The sequence below is a fragment of the Vidua macroura genome, chromosome 9 (assembly GCF_024509145.1).
Source record: "Vidua macroura isolate BioBank_ID:100142 chromosome 9, ASM2450914v1, whole genome shotgun sequence".
NCBI lineage: Eukaryota > Metazoa > Chordata > Aves > Passeriformes > Viduidae > Vidua > Vidua macroura.
In genome coordinates, this window is record NC_071579.1 from 7,781,427 (window position 1) to 7,799,004 (window position 17,578).

General features: G+C 44.1%; 1 long non-coding RNA gene across 1 annotated transcript; it reads right to left on the reverse strand.

Moving 5' to 3' along the window:
- Positions 1–10,053: 10,053 nt before the first annotated feature.
- Positions 10,054–15,125, reverse strand: LOC128811721 (uncharacterized). The gene is made up of 3 exons (XR_008438439.1): positions 14,626–15,125; positions 14,208–14,368; positions 10,054–12,710 (listed from the first exon to the last, which is right to left on the reverse strand). It is a non-coding gene; the product is annotated as an uncharacterized LOC128811721 (long non-coding RNA).
- Positions 15,126–17,578: the final 2,453 nt, after the last annotated feature.

Below are 17,578 nucleotides of genomic sequence, written 5' to 3' on the forward strand. Positions count from 1 at the left end.
CAACAGGGCTTACTCCTGTGGAGGTGCCAAGTAAAACATCTGAAGAAAAATGCCCACAGATTGAAGCATAAACTATATTTTTGTCAGTATGTGACATGGAAATGTTTCAGCTTGCTAGTGGCAGAAGGACACAGCCCTGTGCCACTTGCAGGAGTAGGCAAGTGAATGAAACACATATAGAAAACAGCTCACTGATAATACTGATAATTTCATAAAGATCCTGGTGAAGAATCATCATGGCAACAGGGTACTCAGGTATGCAAATTGTTAGAAATAGTGAAGATGCAGAAAATAAGGAGAACAAAGCAGTTCTTCTGCTTGACACATTTGCAGAATTTCTTTTTTCTCTTTTCTGCATTTTGTTTGGGGGAATTCAGCCCAGCCATCCTGGTGAAACAATGCTGACTGCAGAGCAGGGCCCTCACCTGCAGCTGCACCCTCCACGCCTGAGCCTGCAGACCCCAGCCTTCCTCCTTTTGCTCTGCTTGCTTTTTTTTTTTTTTAACACAAAAGTAGCATAAACCACGACCAGCATTCACCAGTCGTTGTCAATACCCAGAGCTCAGCAAGCAGGTTCAGCACAGTTGACATCAGCATCCCCTCTCATTTGATGCCAAGCACTCAGAGCTTATTCCAGCACTTTGCTTATCAGAACAAACCCTTGTTTCCTTGCTGTCTATCTCTTCCCTTTCCACATGGGAGGATGGCATCTTATTCAAGGAATGTAAAAATATTCCCTGCTGCCTTTTCCCTAATGAGACCTCTCCCAAACAAAGCTTCCTGTGGAGACAAATTGTGACAAAGCTGTATAAAATCTTGCCATCAATCCTGCAGCCAGCTCTGGTTCTGAATACGACTTGGCACCACATTTTTATTCTATTGTGGACACATTTGCCAGTGGGATTGAACATCACGTAAAAATGCATGGAGGCTTTAAGAACATCTGTTTCAGTCCAGGTTTAAACCAGCAGAACTATAAGGTGATGGAAGCTTCTCTAGTCAGGACATCACTTAAGCCCTGTAGAAGTCCCACTGACGTCAAAGAAATATAAACATATGCTTAATTTTAATTGTATGCTTACAGGCTGGTCTGAAATGGGTCACAAATAGCCACGTTCTCTATTTGTTCTGAATTCTATGGGATCATTTCCATCAGGGGAATTAATTCTCATTAACACTTTCATTTTTCCAAGACCAAATCTTTTCTGCATTCTCTATGTATAAAACATCCGAAGCTTAACCAGGAGAAAATCCTAAAGCATGAGTACCTGACAATAAAAAACTACATTTCTTATAATAAAGTGCTGAAAACAAACCATTACTGTGCTTAATGATTAATTTGCTACGTCTTTGGTTTTCAGCTTTGCCTAAGGCTGCAGGCTGTTCTTCCAGGCCATTACTTGCTACAAACATCCAATTTCCTATGTGTTTCCTTGGGATTTATTATAACACTACTGAGGGGTAAAGGTCACCAGAAGCCTTTTCCACCCATACTCCACCTCTCCAGTGTGGTTCTCAAGGCCTCTGATTTCTGATGTCCCTTTGGGAATAGCACCCATTGGTGCTTGGTTTGAAAGACAGGTGTCTGCTAAGGAAGGCAGGAGCCTCTCTTGGAGTGGAAAAATATAATCCTACAAATTACTATAATTTTGAAATTAAGGTGTGGCAAGCACATTTCTCTCTCTCTCAGGATTTTTCATAAACGTGCACAGAGAGAAAGAAAGAGAAAACAGTTTCTATTTCTGCTCCCTGTTTTTCTCATGTGGAATGTGCTTGGAGAATTGTTTACCTGGGGTGATTGCTTGATTGGATTCTGGTGAGGATTGTTTGAGCCTGATGGCCAATCAGATCCACCTGTGGCTGGACTCTCACCAGAGGGTCACGAGTTGAGTTCGTTAGAGATCTAGTTAGAACAAGTAGGTTTGTAGTTTGCATGTCTTCCTTTATAAAATATATTAATGTATTTTAGCATAGTTATAATAAAGAAATAATTCAGCCTTCTGAACTGGAGTTGGACATCATCATTTCTTCCCATTGAGTTCGCCTGCATTTTACAACATTAAGGGGTTTTCAGGCAAAGGTATGAGGGCAGGAATTCTTTACCAGCATGCACAACAAGGCAGACAAGCAGCAGCAGCTCTGCGTTAGCCGCAGCCGCAGCGGGAGCGCAGGCCCGGCTCCTTCCCTGCGCTGCAGTGCCGGGCACGGCCAGCAGGGGCGCTGGGCTCGGGGCACGCGGTGATCGCGGCCGGGCCCAGCGGGAAGGGAAGGGAAGGGAAGGGAAGGGAAGGGAAGGGAAGGGAAGGGAAGGGGGAGAGGCTTTGCTCCACAAACCCTGGGCAGCCGATCCCGGGGCAGATGGGGACAGGTCCCTTGTTTTAGTGAGGGGGGTGTTAATAAGGTCCCAGTTCAGTGGCTGCTCTCACAAGCAGAGGCTCACCCCATGGCAGAAGCAGCCGCTCTGGGCTGGGCCCCGGTGGCAGCAGTGAATTCCCTTTTCTGAGCAGCAGCTCTGACCGTGTTCCTCTGAAACAGAGAAAGAGAGAGACAGCGAGCAGCTGGCCCAGCCACGTCTTTTACCTGCCCAAATCTCTACCAGCCCAAATCTCATGGTATCTCTGCCCCATGTAGAGAAACTCCCAGATAAGACAAGTGCAACCAGATGCCCTCCTCCCTTGAGCTTGGCCACCACTTTTGTTTTTTTTAAGTACCCAGTTGTTAGTGTTTCCTAGCAATTTATGGGGAAAAAAAATCCCTAACTAAAAAGAAACAAAAGGAAAGAACCTACAATACTCATCAGTAAAGAATAGACGTGGAATGTCATCAGTGATGGAACATACAGAATCATGGAATGGTTTGGGTTGGAAGGTATCTAAAAGTTCATCCTGTTCCACGTCCTGCTATGGGCACAGATACCTTCCACTGTCCCAGGTTGCTCCAAGCCCTGTCCAGCCTGGCCTTGGACACTTCCAGGGATGCAGGGGCAGCCACAGCTTCTCTGGGCACCCTGTGCCAGGGCCTCACCACCTCACAGGGAAGGATTTCCCCCCAGTATCCCACCTAACTCTGCCCTCTGGCAGTGGGAAGCCTCTTGTCCTGTCCCTCCATCCCTTGTCCCAAGTCCCTCTCCAGCTCTCCTGGATCCCCTTTTGGGGCTGGAAGGGGCTCCAAGGTCTCCCCAGAGTCTTCTCCAGCTCTCCCAGGCTGGCTCCTGTCAGGGCATGACTCCCCAATTAGTGGGTGTCAGTGTAGGCAATGGGCATTCCTTGCTCTGGCTCCTCTGGATGGACACATCCCCTCTGCTCTCAGGCCAGCCCTGAACTCAAGTTCTCATATCACAGCTCTCTGCTACCAACCACATGAGAAAAGACAATTAAAGTGTGTCCTGCTACCTAAAACCCCACTGTCATTGGGATGGAATGTGTGTTCCAGGCAGGGCTGGAGGGATTCTCAGGCGCTGAGATAAAACCCTCAGAGCAGCTGTGCTCAGAGAGGCTCTGGCACACGGAACGGCCCCGGCTCCTCAGCAGGATGCTGTCCTCCAGCAGCCACTCCCAGCACAGCTCTGGGGGGACTGGCCCAGTGTGCCTGGGAGGAGGAGAAAACAGGACAGGGTTTTTGCCATCTCTCCTGCCTCTCACAAACAGTTTGTGCCTGCTTTGCTTCTTACCACCCCCTCCCCATTCCTCATGTGCTGGTGAGCACCCTCCAATGTTTCTATCACTTCTCAGAGAGAGAATGGGATGATCTGCAAGACATGATTTTCCCCTCTATCCAGATGAATATTTCCTCCATTACTTCATCTGCTATTTTTAAAGACACCTGAAACTCTTTCCCCGACAAGTGTGTCCATAGAAGGTGAACTGTCATGGAGCCAAGTTGTGTATATTTACCTACTTTATTACCCTCTCAGAACTCCAGCCTTCCAGGCATTTACCTGTTTTATTTCTGGGTCTGAACTTCTTCCAGCTCTTCTCTACTCAGAAGGGAATGACAGGATCTAGGTGGAATTGCACTTAAAACCATTACATCCCACTCTGGTACAGGATGGGACCAGTCTCAAAATCATACTGGGTTAACTTCCTAATAACTGGGAAGTTACTTCTTTAAGGAAACCATAATTGTTGAGTATATTTGATTTACTGCTAATCAACCCATTATCAGCCTGCTGGAAATTTCAAGTAGTTTTGCACTTGAGATGGCAGAATTTCATTTTTCTCCCTTTTGACAATGCTTCACTCAAAGTCTGTTACTAAGCTGTTGTCCCTTCAGCCATTAGTTTTGTAAAACTCTCCTAGGAACGGATGTTGGAATTTTGAAGGGGCACATTACTATTCCTGGGTATAAAGAGTCATTTTTAACCTAAGCTTGAACAAAACACCTGAAATTTTGAAAGCTTGATTCACTTTGGAAGTCCTAAAAACATATCTTGGATCCAGACCTTTTCTTTTTGAAATTTTTATCCTTCAGTATAAAACATCCAGATGCTTTATTGTTTCTAAGAACTGAGAAGTAATTCTAACATTCTTGAAGGTCCCAGTGCTTGCAGTTCTAACTGAGCTCAGGCCATAAATCCAGGTTAATAGTGCTCAGAAAATCTCAAGTAGTCCAGCAGACACAGAGGGCCATTAGCAAGGAAAGATTAGGTAGAAAAACTAATTGCTCCTTCCCTGATGGAAATTATTTCCAGTTTCACTCAGCACAGTTAAAAAAAGCTCCACAAAACTGAAAGGATCCCAAGGAGGAGATCCCGGCACTGAGGCTGACTTGGGAACTGTTTGTTTTAGCAAAGGACTCTGCTCCGCCTCTGTGCCAATTCTGACAGTGCCAGAACAGCCCTGTGTTTTTACTGCAGTTATGCAATCCCTAGGATCGTGTCTGACACACAAATAGTCTTCAACTCTCTTCCTGTGTTAGAGAAATATCTTTTTCTTTTCCCCATCCACAGCTTCAAGTGATTGGATGGGAATGCAGGAGCAAAGGATGAGAAGGAAGACCAGGAATTCCATATGCCATTGTTAATTTTACATTCTTTGAGTGCAACAGGCTCCTGGTGCAAATGGGGTGCACAAAGCATGGTGAAATTCTGAACCTATCAGCACCACACTGTTCTGGTTTGAAAGCAAAACCAGTGAGAGACTCCAAGTCAGAAATACAATTTATTAGGAAAAGGGAAAAAGAAAACAAAATCCATCCAATAATACAAAAGAAAAACTACTGACAGAGTCAGATTACAACCTGACACCATTTTAGTTAGGGTGTTGGCAGCAGTCTAAATTGGAATGGCTGCAGTCCTCCTGGAGTGTCAGGCATGGTTCTTTCGGAGCAGTGATCCTGTAGAAGGGTGTAGTCTGCCTTGAAGATGCAGTGGAAAAACCCAGCTGTTCCTCTTGGGAATCCAGCAGAAAAGGCTGAGTCTGGTGTCCCAAAAACTCAGATGATATCCAGGTAGGAATGCTTGGCTCCTCCCTCTGGGCGAGGCATCTCACAATGGGATGCTGTAACTTTTATCAGCCATGCAGTGACATTCAATAGCCCATTAACAGCAGATGTCTCCCCAGGGGGAGGATTGGATTGTGGAAGAGATAAAGAAAATTGCCCAATTAACAGAAGACAACTGCCACACCTCCAACAGATGGCAACTGAATACATCTTGCCTTGCAATCTAGGACACACACAAAGCCTCTGCATAAATGATATCCACTGGGGTTAGGGGCTTGAAATAATCTACATCTAAATCAAGTTGACTGCAAGTTCCTATGGCAGTTAGGTAAGATTTTATCTCTAAATGCACATGCTATAGATTTCTTAGCCAGACTGGAATTAAGTCTAGCGCTTCAAACACACCAAATAAATTGTTCACAGTGGGCTCTCAGAAAACCTTTCAAATAAAGGTTTATGTGGTTGGCTGTGGCACATATGCAAGCACACCTCCACACACTCTGTATCTATATAAATGTGCCTGTCCAGGATGGTATGAGCCACAAACAGGCACAAAAAGCAAAGCAAACACAACCTGCATCACACTGGAGTAATACCCATTACTGGAGAGAAAGGCAAAAGAAAACCAAAGGAGAAACCAACTAACTAACCAACTGAGGTTTCCTCTATACAACTGGACATGCTCATTCAACAAATTCACAGAATGGTTTGGGTTGGAAAGGACTTTAAAGCCCATCCACTGCCACCCCCTGCCTAGCCCAGGTTGCTCCAAGCCCTGTCCAACCTGGCCTTGGACACTGCCAGGGATCCAGGGGCAGCCACAGCTTCTCTGGGTACCCTGTGCCAGGGCTCCAGAGCCAGGTGCTCCCCTGTACAGCGTTGATCCCTGTACCGTTGTTGTCCCTGCATTGTTGTTGATTCCAGATTTAATTGCACCTTGCTAATGTTAACCAAAAGCTGCAATTCTTGGGTATTTTCACAAGACCTGCCCAACTCTTCCCTCTGTGAAAAAAACAACTTGACTAAATTATCAGCTCTAATTCTCTGTTCTTCTCAGATGATTTATCTGCTGATTTATCTTGACAACTCACAGCTCTGATTCTGCTTAGCCAATGCTGTGTCTCTGCTTGCTGGAAAGACTGGGAAATTTGATCTTCTAAATAGTGACAGGAACAAACTAAGACACAAATGCCACTGTGTGGTGGTTTTTGCTAAAAGAGGTACAAGATACAGCTAAAACATGTACTGGGGGGATGGTTAGGGATCAATAAATGGGATCAGGATCCTAAAACTTCAGCCAGAAATAGGCTGGCTTTGAGAAAATTGAGGTCATAGTCAGCCAACAACATGCCAAGCAACTAAGAGCACATGGGCAAGAGTCATCCTGGAGGAGGGGGTCATGGATTCATGTCTGGAAACCCAATAAGCTGGGGCTGAGCATGGATGGACCTAAACAAACATAAGTACAATATTTCCACAGGTAAAAGACAATTCGCTTGCAGACCCCTCCTCAGCATGCACAGCGTGACCTGGAAATTTCTCTTAATTGAAATGCATAGGGAGGGCCAATCCACAGAGCACAGATCACAGCTGCTGACCAGAGTTTGCAGTCACACCCCTCAATTTGTCTTGTTGGCAAGATTATTTGCACTTTGTGACACAGGCTCTCACTGCCCCTGCATCCCACGTATGGTGAATCCAGTACGAACTCCAAAGTGTGCCCCTGCCCAGGGGACAAGGCAGAGGTGACAAACCAGTCCTGTTCCTCTGCTCTTACATTTAGGGGTTTGGCACAGGAACCTGAACAATTCTCACCAGGCTGCACATGAATCTAATGGCAAAAGCCTAATTTTAATCTCCAAGTCAGCTCTTCTAGCTCTGGGAGGACTAGTTCACTTGTTTATTTCTCCATGGATATCTCGGATAAAGCTTAAGGTGATAACACAGTGCCTTGCATAAAAGGGTAAACATGGAAATTTGTCATGAACTAGGAACATGCAAAACAAATGATTATTCACTTCCTAATATTATGCTTTCTTTTAAATAAAACTCTATATTGCCCCCATGTTCTGTCAGAAGAAGTGAGAAACTTGGTCACAAATACAGAAGCTTTGAGACTGAGATTAGGTGAAGATTTGAGAACATTCATATGATCCATAATGCCATCAATAGCAAAGACAGCAATGGGTTTGCTCTTAAGAATACATATCTCCTTAAGTAATTACCTCTGAGCATAAGGGAAAACATGAATATCTGTGGTTGGTGTCTGGAAATACATAGATGGGTCCTCACCCTTCTCTGAACGAGGTGGGTCACATGTTGGAACAGCAGCAGAAGTATCACAGGAAAATCTGTAACACTGCACACACCTGAATGATCTTTGATCTGGGGCTTCTGTCAGCAGCTCAAACCTCCCATTCAATTCTCTCCAGGTTCAGCTATTCCTAAAGCTTTTCCAGTAGCTTGCCCCTTGTATTAATTCCTATTTTTTCACCTTTCAGAGATGCATCGCTCTTTAGAGGTGAGTACATCAGAGTCCACTTTTCCTCCTCATAATTCTGTGCATTAAAGGATGGGCACAAGGTTGTGCCACTTGCAATGTAGATATTCACCAGACAGGACTAAATCAAAATCCTTCATAGGCCCAACCTTATTTTGGCTCCACCTTTCCCATTTTTAAAGTTGTAAGGAGACAGCCCAAAAAGAGTCACTATTTCACCAGATGTGTGGATAAAATTTGTGTTCTCTCCTCAAAATGTGATCTGTTTAATATTATATTTTTTCTTATTTACGATTTCCTGTTTAATGAATTTTATTATACCTTACACATATTTATCTAGTAAAGTTCATAAAACATAAATTCTGGAAACCTGTAGAATGCTGAGGTCAAGAGTTGGGGAGAGGAGACAGAAAAGGCACACAATGTACATCACTATCCATGGCTTGCACACTCTCACCATCATCAAGAAACGGTTTTGGACTCCTCATCTGTGGAAGTGTCCAAGGCCAGGCTGAATGGGGCTTGGAGTAGCCTGGGATAGTGGAAGGGGCAGGGGGTGGAACTGGATGGGCTTTAAGGTCCTTCCCAACCTTAAACATTCTGGGATTCTGGGGTTCTAAAAATGGACTGAATCATATGAGTGTCCACACCCAGCTGAGAGCAACTTGCTGGGCATTTTCAGTTGCCAAATATTTTGAAAACCAACATTTTTCCATTTTGATAACAAAGTGGGAAGACAATGGGAGTGAGAAACTAAAGACAGATGATTATTTTTGGTCTTGCTACATTTTCACCTTTATTCTCTGGTCAAACAAAAGAACAACATGATGCCAAAAATGATCACCTAGCCATTATTCCTTAAATCCAGTCTCTGAGCTGAACACACAGTCCCAGTGACACAGGGATAGCCTGGTGTTCCAGAGCTTGCAGCTCCTCATAATCCCCAATAAACTTTTCAGGAGGTTTCAGGGGTTTCTGACAACCTCAGGGAGTTGAACAGCTCCTGTAACAGGAAGGCAAACAAGGCTCACACAGCTCCCAGCCCACGTTACGTCATGTGGATAAAAGGAGGAGGTGTGACCTCAAAGAACGACAGCAGTGGTTATCACTCCTGCAAAATTTGTATGGATTATTTTAAGATGCACGTCAATTCAAATTTGTCATCTCATTTGCCTAATGGCACTTTATTCAGTAACTAAACAAACTATTTCTGTTAGCATTGGTTACCTTCATGTTAATTATTACTTTTCAGTTTTGAGGGTAGCAAAATAAAGTTTTTTTTCCTTGTTTTTTTTTTTTTTTCCCAGAGGTTTTTACATGCATCTCCCCCTAGCCACAGTAGCCAGCTAAGTTTTGAGTTTACTAACGCAAAATTGTGGTGGGCAGGCACTGGAAGGGGCTGCCCAGTCCCCATCCCTGGAGGTGTTCAAGGAATGACTGGATGTGGCACTCAGGGCTCTGGTCTGGCTGACAACAGCTCGTTGGGCTGAGTGCTCTGGTCTAGCTCTGGTGATCAGTCCCAGGTTGGACTGGATGATCCTGGAGGTCTTTTCTAACATGAATGAGTCTGTGATTCTAAAACCTCTTTAGGAAGCCACACTTCTGACCCACCCCAGGTGCATGGAAAGGGCTGAGGGGTGAGTCCCTTTACCAGGCTGGACTAAAATAACTTCAGCTCTTGTCAAAACAAAGTACTTTGCATATCCTCAGGAAAAAACATTGTATTTTAAACAAAAATTCTGCAAATGTGGAATACATTGTTTTCCACAAGCTTCAAATATGCTATTCCACACCTGGAAATGGATCTGGATATGCCTGGGGTGACTGTATTTAAAGACATGTTCTCTAGCAGTGCTCCTGTTCATGAATGCCTGATTCCAGGCACAACAGGCATTAGAGCTCAGGGATGAGCACTCCATCCCAAAATCAGGACTGATTCCAGATACTGGTAATTTAAAAAGAAGGTTAAAAATGGCTATATCAAACGTGAAATTCAAAGTGAGAGAAAAAGATTCACCTTAAGATAAGGACAGAGCTATACCAGGCCAATTTTTAATGCACAGGAGGTGAAGATTTTATTAATATTTTGGTTAAGCATCAGAGCAAAACGGAACAGCTGAGAAAGAGTAAAATTAAAATCACCTTCCTAATTAGGTTGGAATCAGAACACCTGGGAAGGGGATGTTTTGAAATGTTCACCTGGATGAAATCCAAACAGCCCAAGGGTATGGAATGAAACACGTTATCTCAATCAACACAATTTTTGATGACTGCAAGCCTGAAGTCATATAGGGTTTTTTGCATAGGAGGTGGTTCCAAGTTAGGTAAGTGTTATCCAGCAGTATATGAAACCATTGGATCTGAGGAGTTCTGCAGATAGGCTTGTCTCACTCCTGCCCACCATGAACATTTTAACTGTCCAGATTCTGATGCTGTGCGTAAGTTCTTTATTTCACACTGATCTTGCACTGCCTTGTGCTGAGGAGGACTTCTAGGTAATTGGCAATTGGCAAAATATTCCAGCCCAAGGATAAGTAGAGCATCTAAATCATTGCAATGTAAATCTCCATGGGGCTGCAGAGACTTGTTTTGGAGCAGCTAACAAATCACCTGATATGAAAATATTGCACGCGCAGTGGGTGCAGCACACAGAAAAGGATGTAAGGTGGTTATCTGGTGATTCCTGCTGTGCTTTGCATTTGCTGGGGGCTTTTTCTCCACTCAGCATTGCTCACAGGCCTCCTTTTACTCATTTACATTCATTAGTGCTGCAGAGCAGGGAGCAAGGAGTCTTGGGCAAGGGGACCAGCATTCCTATTGCTCAAGTATAACAGAAATTATCTACACGTAAATATTTCCCCGCTTTCCTACCCTCTGGAAAGTCTATAAACATTTAAAATCCCCAGGAGCTAAGTTGCAACACTTCAGAATTATTTTGTGTGGAACAATCCATATTTGATTGATCTGGGCAGGAACTCCGGCCTTTCACAGGCGTTCAGCCAGTGGAAGTTCACAAGGTCTCTCTGGCCACATCCACACTTCTATTCCCAGCCACCCCACATGGGCCCGACCCCGGATGATCCCAGTTCAGGGAGTCCAGGGGAGAGGGTGGAGGAGTGTGTTTGTGGTGAGAGGAGCCACGGGGAGTTCTTTGCATGGCAACTCAGGCCCTTCCCACAGAAATCGAATCAAGAGGAAACACAGGTATTGCACAGAGTCAGGTGTTCTTCCCCCAGAATGGGACCCCTTACAGAGCTGCAGGCACAGAAAAGCTCCATGGAACAGCAGGGAACTGTGATTCCCACCAGCCCAGACACTGGCTGCTGGCCTGGGCACCACTGATGGCCTGCCCAAGGCTGTGACAGCCTTTGTGATGGCTGGAACCAGTCACACACAGGAACTGCTGATGCCTCAAAGAAGCACCAGCCCAAAATTAGCTTCCCAGACAGAGCTCTGTGCTGGTGATATAAACCCTGCTATTTCCACCAAACCTGGCCTCCAGCCCACTGGCCCTAGGTTGCTGGCAACTCTGTCCAAAACAATCCCCAGAAGAATGCCATCTGAAACGAAACTCCAAAATAACACACACCGCCAGAACACTGCAAAGCCCTCATTTACTTAATGAACAGAGGGGCAACCAGCACAGAGTTTCCACAGCTGCTGGAAACCACTGAACAGACAAGCTGATTGTTTTCTGTTGGGCTTGTATGATTTATCTCCTCTACACCAGAGGTCAGGATGAGAAATACATCCCAAAGTATAGTCAGGACTGCCTCTGGATAAACAGAAAAATAGTGGAAGAGAGACATGTCAATATTAAACCAAATTTACAACTGCTCCACAAAGAAACACCATCAAAATTCATTATATAGGATGAGTTGCGTGAAGGACAATAACAAGAACCATAAATTCACACACTTTACTTGTAAAAACAGTAATTAATCTAGCCATGAGTTAGTCCCTAACCCAAACACTTCAGTTCCTGGAACAAACACTCTTGTGTGAGAACACATCCCCTTGCAAATCATGCTTGGAGTTGATGAACTACAAGGTCTTTTCCAGCCCTAAGGATCCTGTGATCACCAGTTCTGCTCTTGGCAAAGGGCTGTTTCTGCAGGCACACGGTGCACCTGGCTGGCTTCAGGTTCCCCAAAACATCCAAATGGCAATAATAAAGGGATGACGTTCCTGAAGAGGGATGACTGACACAGCTCCAGCACCGAAAAGAGACATGGGAAGTCTTTCCTTGCACATATAAATTCTCTGGGCCGTGGCTCTCAGCTCTTACAACCACTGCAGGGCTTGTAGAGCCCTAATTATTTTCTATTTCTGTAATTTTGATCATTATACATTTTCTCTAACTGCATATTCTAGGGAGAGGAGTCAAAGCCAGCGAGGCTTTATCTCCTGATGAGCATCTCCAGGGCACAGTTTCCCTCAGAGGCTGGATTTTAAGCCCAGTGAGCTGGCCAGGTTTTTATGCCATTGCATAATTGGTCGTCTCAAAAAGTAGAAAAGTATCTGAAGAATTTCCAGATGATTTGCTTTTGCTTAGAGTCATATGTCTTGGCAAGACAAAATATGATGTGATGTCTCCTTCCCAATAATCTAATTTCACTTTGAATAAAGCAGGAATTTCTCCAGTTTGTCTCTCCTGAGGTGTACATTGTCTTGATCTTGTTCTGACCTGAGTAGTTTAACTCACAGTATTTCTTCAGGTGCTTCCAATTCCGAGTGGTAAGTACAAATAATTTGAGTTTCTGGAGGCCTGTTATGGAAAAGGATCACGGGGCACAATTTTAATCTGGTCACTGAGTCCTTTTCCCTCACCAGTAACCAGCTCATTCAAAATAATTTCATCCCTTTTATTTCTTAATTTCTTCCTTTTTTTTTTTTTTTTTTTTTTTTTTTCATTGTAAGGGTATGTTGGAAATGTGGCAAAGTGACAAGGCATTGGAAAACAGTCCTGATTTAATTCTGGAAGTGAAGATGAGTAGAGAGGAGCCTTGTGAGTTTGGGTACGCTGCAGTGGGCAGAGCCTGCTCTAGGAGCCTCCCCATCCTGGTGCAAGCCAAAGCCGTAATTTGTGCGGGCACTGTCCATCCCAAGGGCTGCCACAGGAGCTGTGTCATGGAACATTCTTCCCTGGCTGACACCAGATGACTCCTCCAGCCTCCAGCTGGGAAGAGCTAGAGTCAGTTTTAAGGAACTCAGTGTCTCAGTATCAATATCTGAATCCCCTTTAGGCACCAGGGAAGAACCCAGGGGTACCTTGGTGGCACCTTCCTGTGGGCACCGATGGAAGGGTCACAACACAGAGCTGCAGAGTGGAGCTTCCCCCTCTCAAAGCACTGGATGGCATTGTTCTGGGGAGACCTTGGAGCCCCTTCCAGTGCCTCAAGGGGCTCCAGGAGAGCTGGAGGGGGACTTGGGACAAGGGAGGGAGGGACAGGACACAGGGAATGGCTTCCACTGCCAGGGGGCAGGGTTAGGTGGGAAATTGGGAAGGAATTGTTCCCTCTGAGGGTGGGCAGGCCCTGGCACAGGGTGCCCAGAGAAGCTGTGGCTGCCCCTGGATCCCTGGCAGTGTCCCAGGCCAGGCTGGACAGGGCTTGGAGCAACCTGGGCTGGTTCCTGTCCCATGGCAGGGGGTGGAACTAGATGGCCTTTAAGGTCCCTTTCAACCCAAACCATTCTGTGATTTTGTGATTCCATGAAACCATGAATTCACAGACAACTTTACAAAAGCCTGCAGAGCAGAGCTTACTTGGTGGAACAGCAGGTTTTGCACTGTTGTAAACTGATCTGGTAAATGCTCTTGTAGAAAAAAAAAAAAATCTTATTTGCAGAAATAATGTTTCCTTTCTTTAAATTCAATGAAAATTGGGGTTAATGAATAAAGCTAAATAAACTTCAATACCCAAAGGCATGTTTTATGTAAAAAAGCATTACATTGAAATAATTTTCCACTCAGCAAAACCCACCTCAGTTTCCCTTATCCAGTTTAATGTCCATGTGCTTGAAGCAAAGGAAAATTCCACATGATTGTATTTGCACAACAAAAGAGCATGAGGCTGGATGAGATTTCACTAAAATTAAGCAGGAAGTTGCCAAAAGAAAATTCAAGCATCTGCATTGAGGAGGGAAGTATTTGGAAATCTCTCTAAGGAGGGTTTTCTGTACAGGTTTCCCACAGACAGATAGTTTTTCAATATACAATGAAAGGCTAAATACTTACTAAAAATGGCACAGCAGAAGCAATTACCTTAATGTGAGTTGCAGCTGGTGACCAAAAGCAGATAAAATGTCAGCTGACGTTTCTTTATGTAAGGCAGTTACAAAATCTCGTGACGTATTTCAGATCTGCCCGTGATCAAATGTCCACAGCGGAAACACATGGAGGCTGCGTGGGGAAAAACAGGGGCTCTGCAAAAAAAAAAAAAACAGGATCATGGGAGCGGGGAAGTTCACGGCTTAACTTTGGTAACAACTGCCAATAACAATTGCCAATAAAGAAAACACCCTTTCCTTCAGTCAAGAAACGACGAAAAATATTTTCCAATTTAATAGATACAGCTTATATAGGAAAAAAAAAAATCCCATAGATGAGTGTATCCAAACAAAGTCTCTGAAAAATTATTTGAAATTTAAAATAAAGTTAAAAAAAATATACAAGTCTATACCAGAGTGTGGCTGCCAAAATCTTATGTTTATCCAATAGTTCATGTTTATGGTCTTCCCCTTTAAGTTCACCATAAAAAGGAATTTAAAGTCTTGTGACCTAAAAAGAAAATTTTAAAAATGGGACAGATTGTAGCTAGGATGAAATTTTCAGTCAGTCTCTGTCTCAAACTACCATATAGGATAAAAATGTTGTGCTTCATCCTCCATTCATCTACACTCCTTGGAAAAAGGTCATCCTAGAAAGCTTCGAGCTGGGTTTAAGTAATTTAGGGCTTGTTTGTCAGGAACTAGTCAGGCAGGACTGAAGTTGTGACTACCAAGAGTGCCAATTAGGAAAGGAATCGTCTAATACACTTCATCTGAACAAACAAAACACAGTTCTGAAAGCCATTTCTGCAGGGGCTTCATTCATTCCCTTTCATTTAAAATTATGAGGATTCAGTGTCTGGGCACCTCCCAAGGAAAGAGCTCAGCCTTGCTTTGGATCAGGTGGAGATCCACATTTAAGATGAGCAAAAGGGAGCAATTCTTGTGTTCTTTTCCACTCAGACTGATGTGTATCATGTCCCAGGCAGTGTGCAGATGCCCTGTAGTCATAATATCATACAGGTACCTGGCAAAGAATTTGCAAAGCAAACAGGCCTGGGAGAAACATGGGCACCACACAGCACTGTACAGGTATCTCATTTCACATCTCTTCTCTGCAGGTAAATCTGATGTAAAGTCACACTTCTCACCTGTTTCATTACAGCCTTTGACTCGTAACTGAGTCTGTCCAGAATGCCAGGGAATTAAAACAAGAACTCAGAGACATTATTAAAAACAGAGGTTTGGAAAGGGTTTGTTGAGCAGGGTTTACTCTATGCAGATGTTAATGATAAAATGAAATCTATCATATTGGAAAGGGTTCCTCAAAACTCTTACTGGCTTGCAAATAAAACACAAGCTGTGGATTGATGTTGTTTTTCAGCAGCTGAAGTCCAAAGGGAAGCTGCTCTTAAAAAGGAAAAAAAAAAAAAGGGGGGGACTCAAACTTAGGTCTTGCCTAAGTCAGATGTAGATTTTTGTGCCACCCACCTTTTTATTTTTTTTTTTTTTCACATTTTAAAAAATATAATGATATAATTCCAAGAATAAAAACAACTCCAACTGAAGCTGATTTGGTTAACAAGGTATGCTGCATTTCCCTACACAGTGACTGATGTCCACAGGTATCCCCCTGAGGTGAGCTCCCAGCTCACCCTCCTGGTCCCCCTGCAACAGGTATGTGCCAGCAGCCCCAGCCCATGCACAAACATTCCTTGCCAATCACTGTCCATGGGATTTCTCCTGAGGGCAAGGCACTCCAGCTCCCAGCTCTCACACCCTCTATATTCATACGTAGTTTTGCCTGGAATTGTGTTCCAAACAACTCCAAAATTGCGGTAGCCTGGAAACCCCATAAATGAGGCACCTTTTTACTGCAATTTTCCTGGGGAAAATAAGCAAACCTCCCTTGTCTCCAAACCAGGTAATGAGTACTTTTGTTTTCCAGCACAACCCAGGGTGCCAATGAAACTGGGACCCAAGTGATCACAGTGCTCCATGAGGACACAGCAGGAAGACACAGGGAAGTAGAGCCTAGTTGTCTAGCCAGGGTGATCCCATGAAAGCACAAAGCAATTTCATAATCAAACCCTTCTGTTAAGAGAGCTCGAATACTGCAAAAGACACAAAACAGGAGCTTAAAGACACCAACTTCCCCCAGAGTTCGTTCACTTCACAAGAACGTTGTCAGAACAATAACAATCCAGGATTGTTATTGTATCCAAACTGACAGCAAACTTCAGATTGAGCTCCTTCTGCCATAAAAGAGCAGCAAAAAGGCACAGAGCAAATAAAACTGATTCACATCCCAGGAAACTACTGCGCTATAAAACAGGAGATTGCCACAGTCACAGAGGGAGGGGAAAATATTTTAAACACATTAAAACAGCTCAAGGATAAATTCAACGCTAATCCAGCTGGGTTCAGTTGACCCATTGCAAAATGGAGCAGCACCAGTGCTGAGAGACAATGTTTGCCCTGTGTCCACTCCATCTCCCTTTCTTTTGGTAGCATTACTGAAGCATGTCAATCCTTACAGGTCACTGCATCCTCTGTCCTGAACCCTTGCCTTGGAAAGGTGTGAATTTATGCAGTTAAACCTAAAATAGAAACAGGAATTGCTTCAGGGCATTGCCTCCTGCAGAAATGTCAGCAAATGCAAAAAGGCTGAGGTTGACGAAGGTTCTCTGTTCCACAGGCTGCTCTGACCTGGGCCAAAAGGTACTTCAAGCAACAGAAAGAAAAATAACATTAATTCTTAGCAAAGATGGTTTATGTGCTAAAAACGGAAAGAGCACTTAGTTGATGCATAAAATCTCCACCTGGTGGTGAATCCTGCCACAGCAAACTTCCATTTCTGAGAAAAATTCCCTTACCAATATATAACCAGTTCTTTACCCGAGATAATCCCAAAGCAACAACTGGGGAAGGGCAGCCTTCTGAGAAGCAATGCTATTGTATCTCCCTGATTTTTCATTATTTTGGAAAGCTGAAGAATCCCTTCAATTCTACTGCAGCTGACAGCGACACAAGTGACCTTCCCCAGCCAAAATCAGACTCGAGAGAGCTCACGTCACACTGACTGCAGCACTGGGTGGAAGGTGGGGGCTGTTGACTGGTTTTCCAGCTGCAGAAGTACTGCTTCTCAAGGGGAAACATCCTCTCCAAAGCTTGGAGTTCTGCCCTGTTTCTTGGTTTACTTATTGATTAATTCAAATAATTGAAAACTTTAAGCATCATCAGTTAAATACATCTCCAGGGTCCTCTAAATCATAGCACAGTTACCTTTGTGTTATCATTTTAGGGGCGATTGTCTGGCTGCACACAATCACTTCAGTTTTCCCCTTTATGTTGCTGGTTCTACAC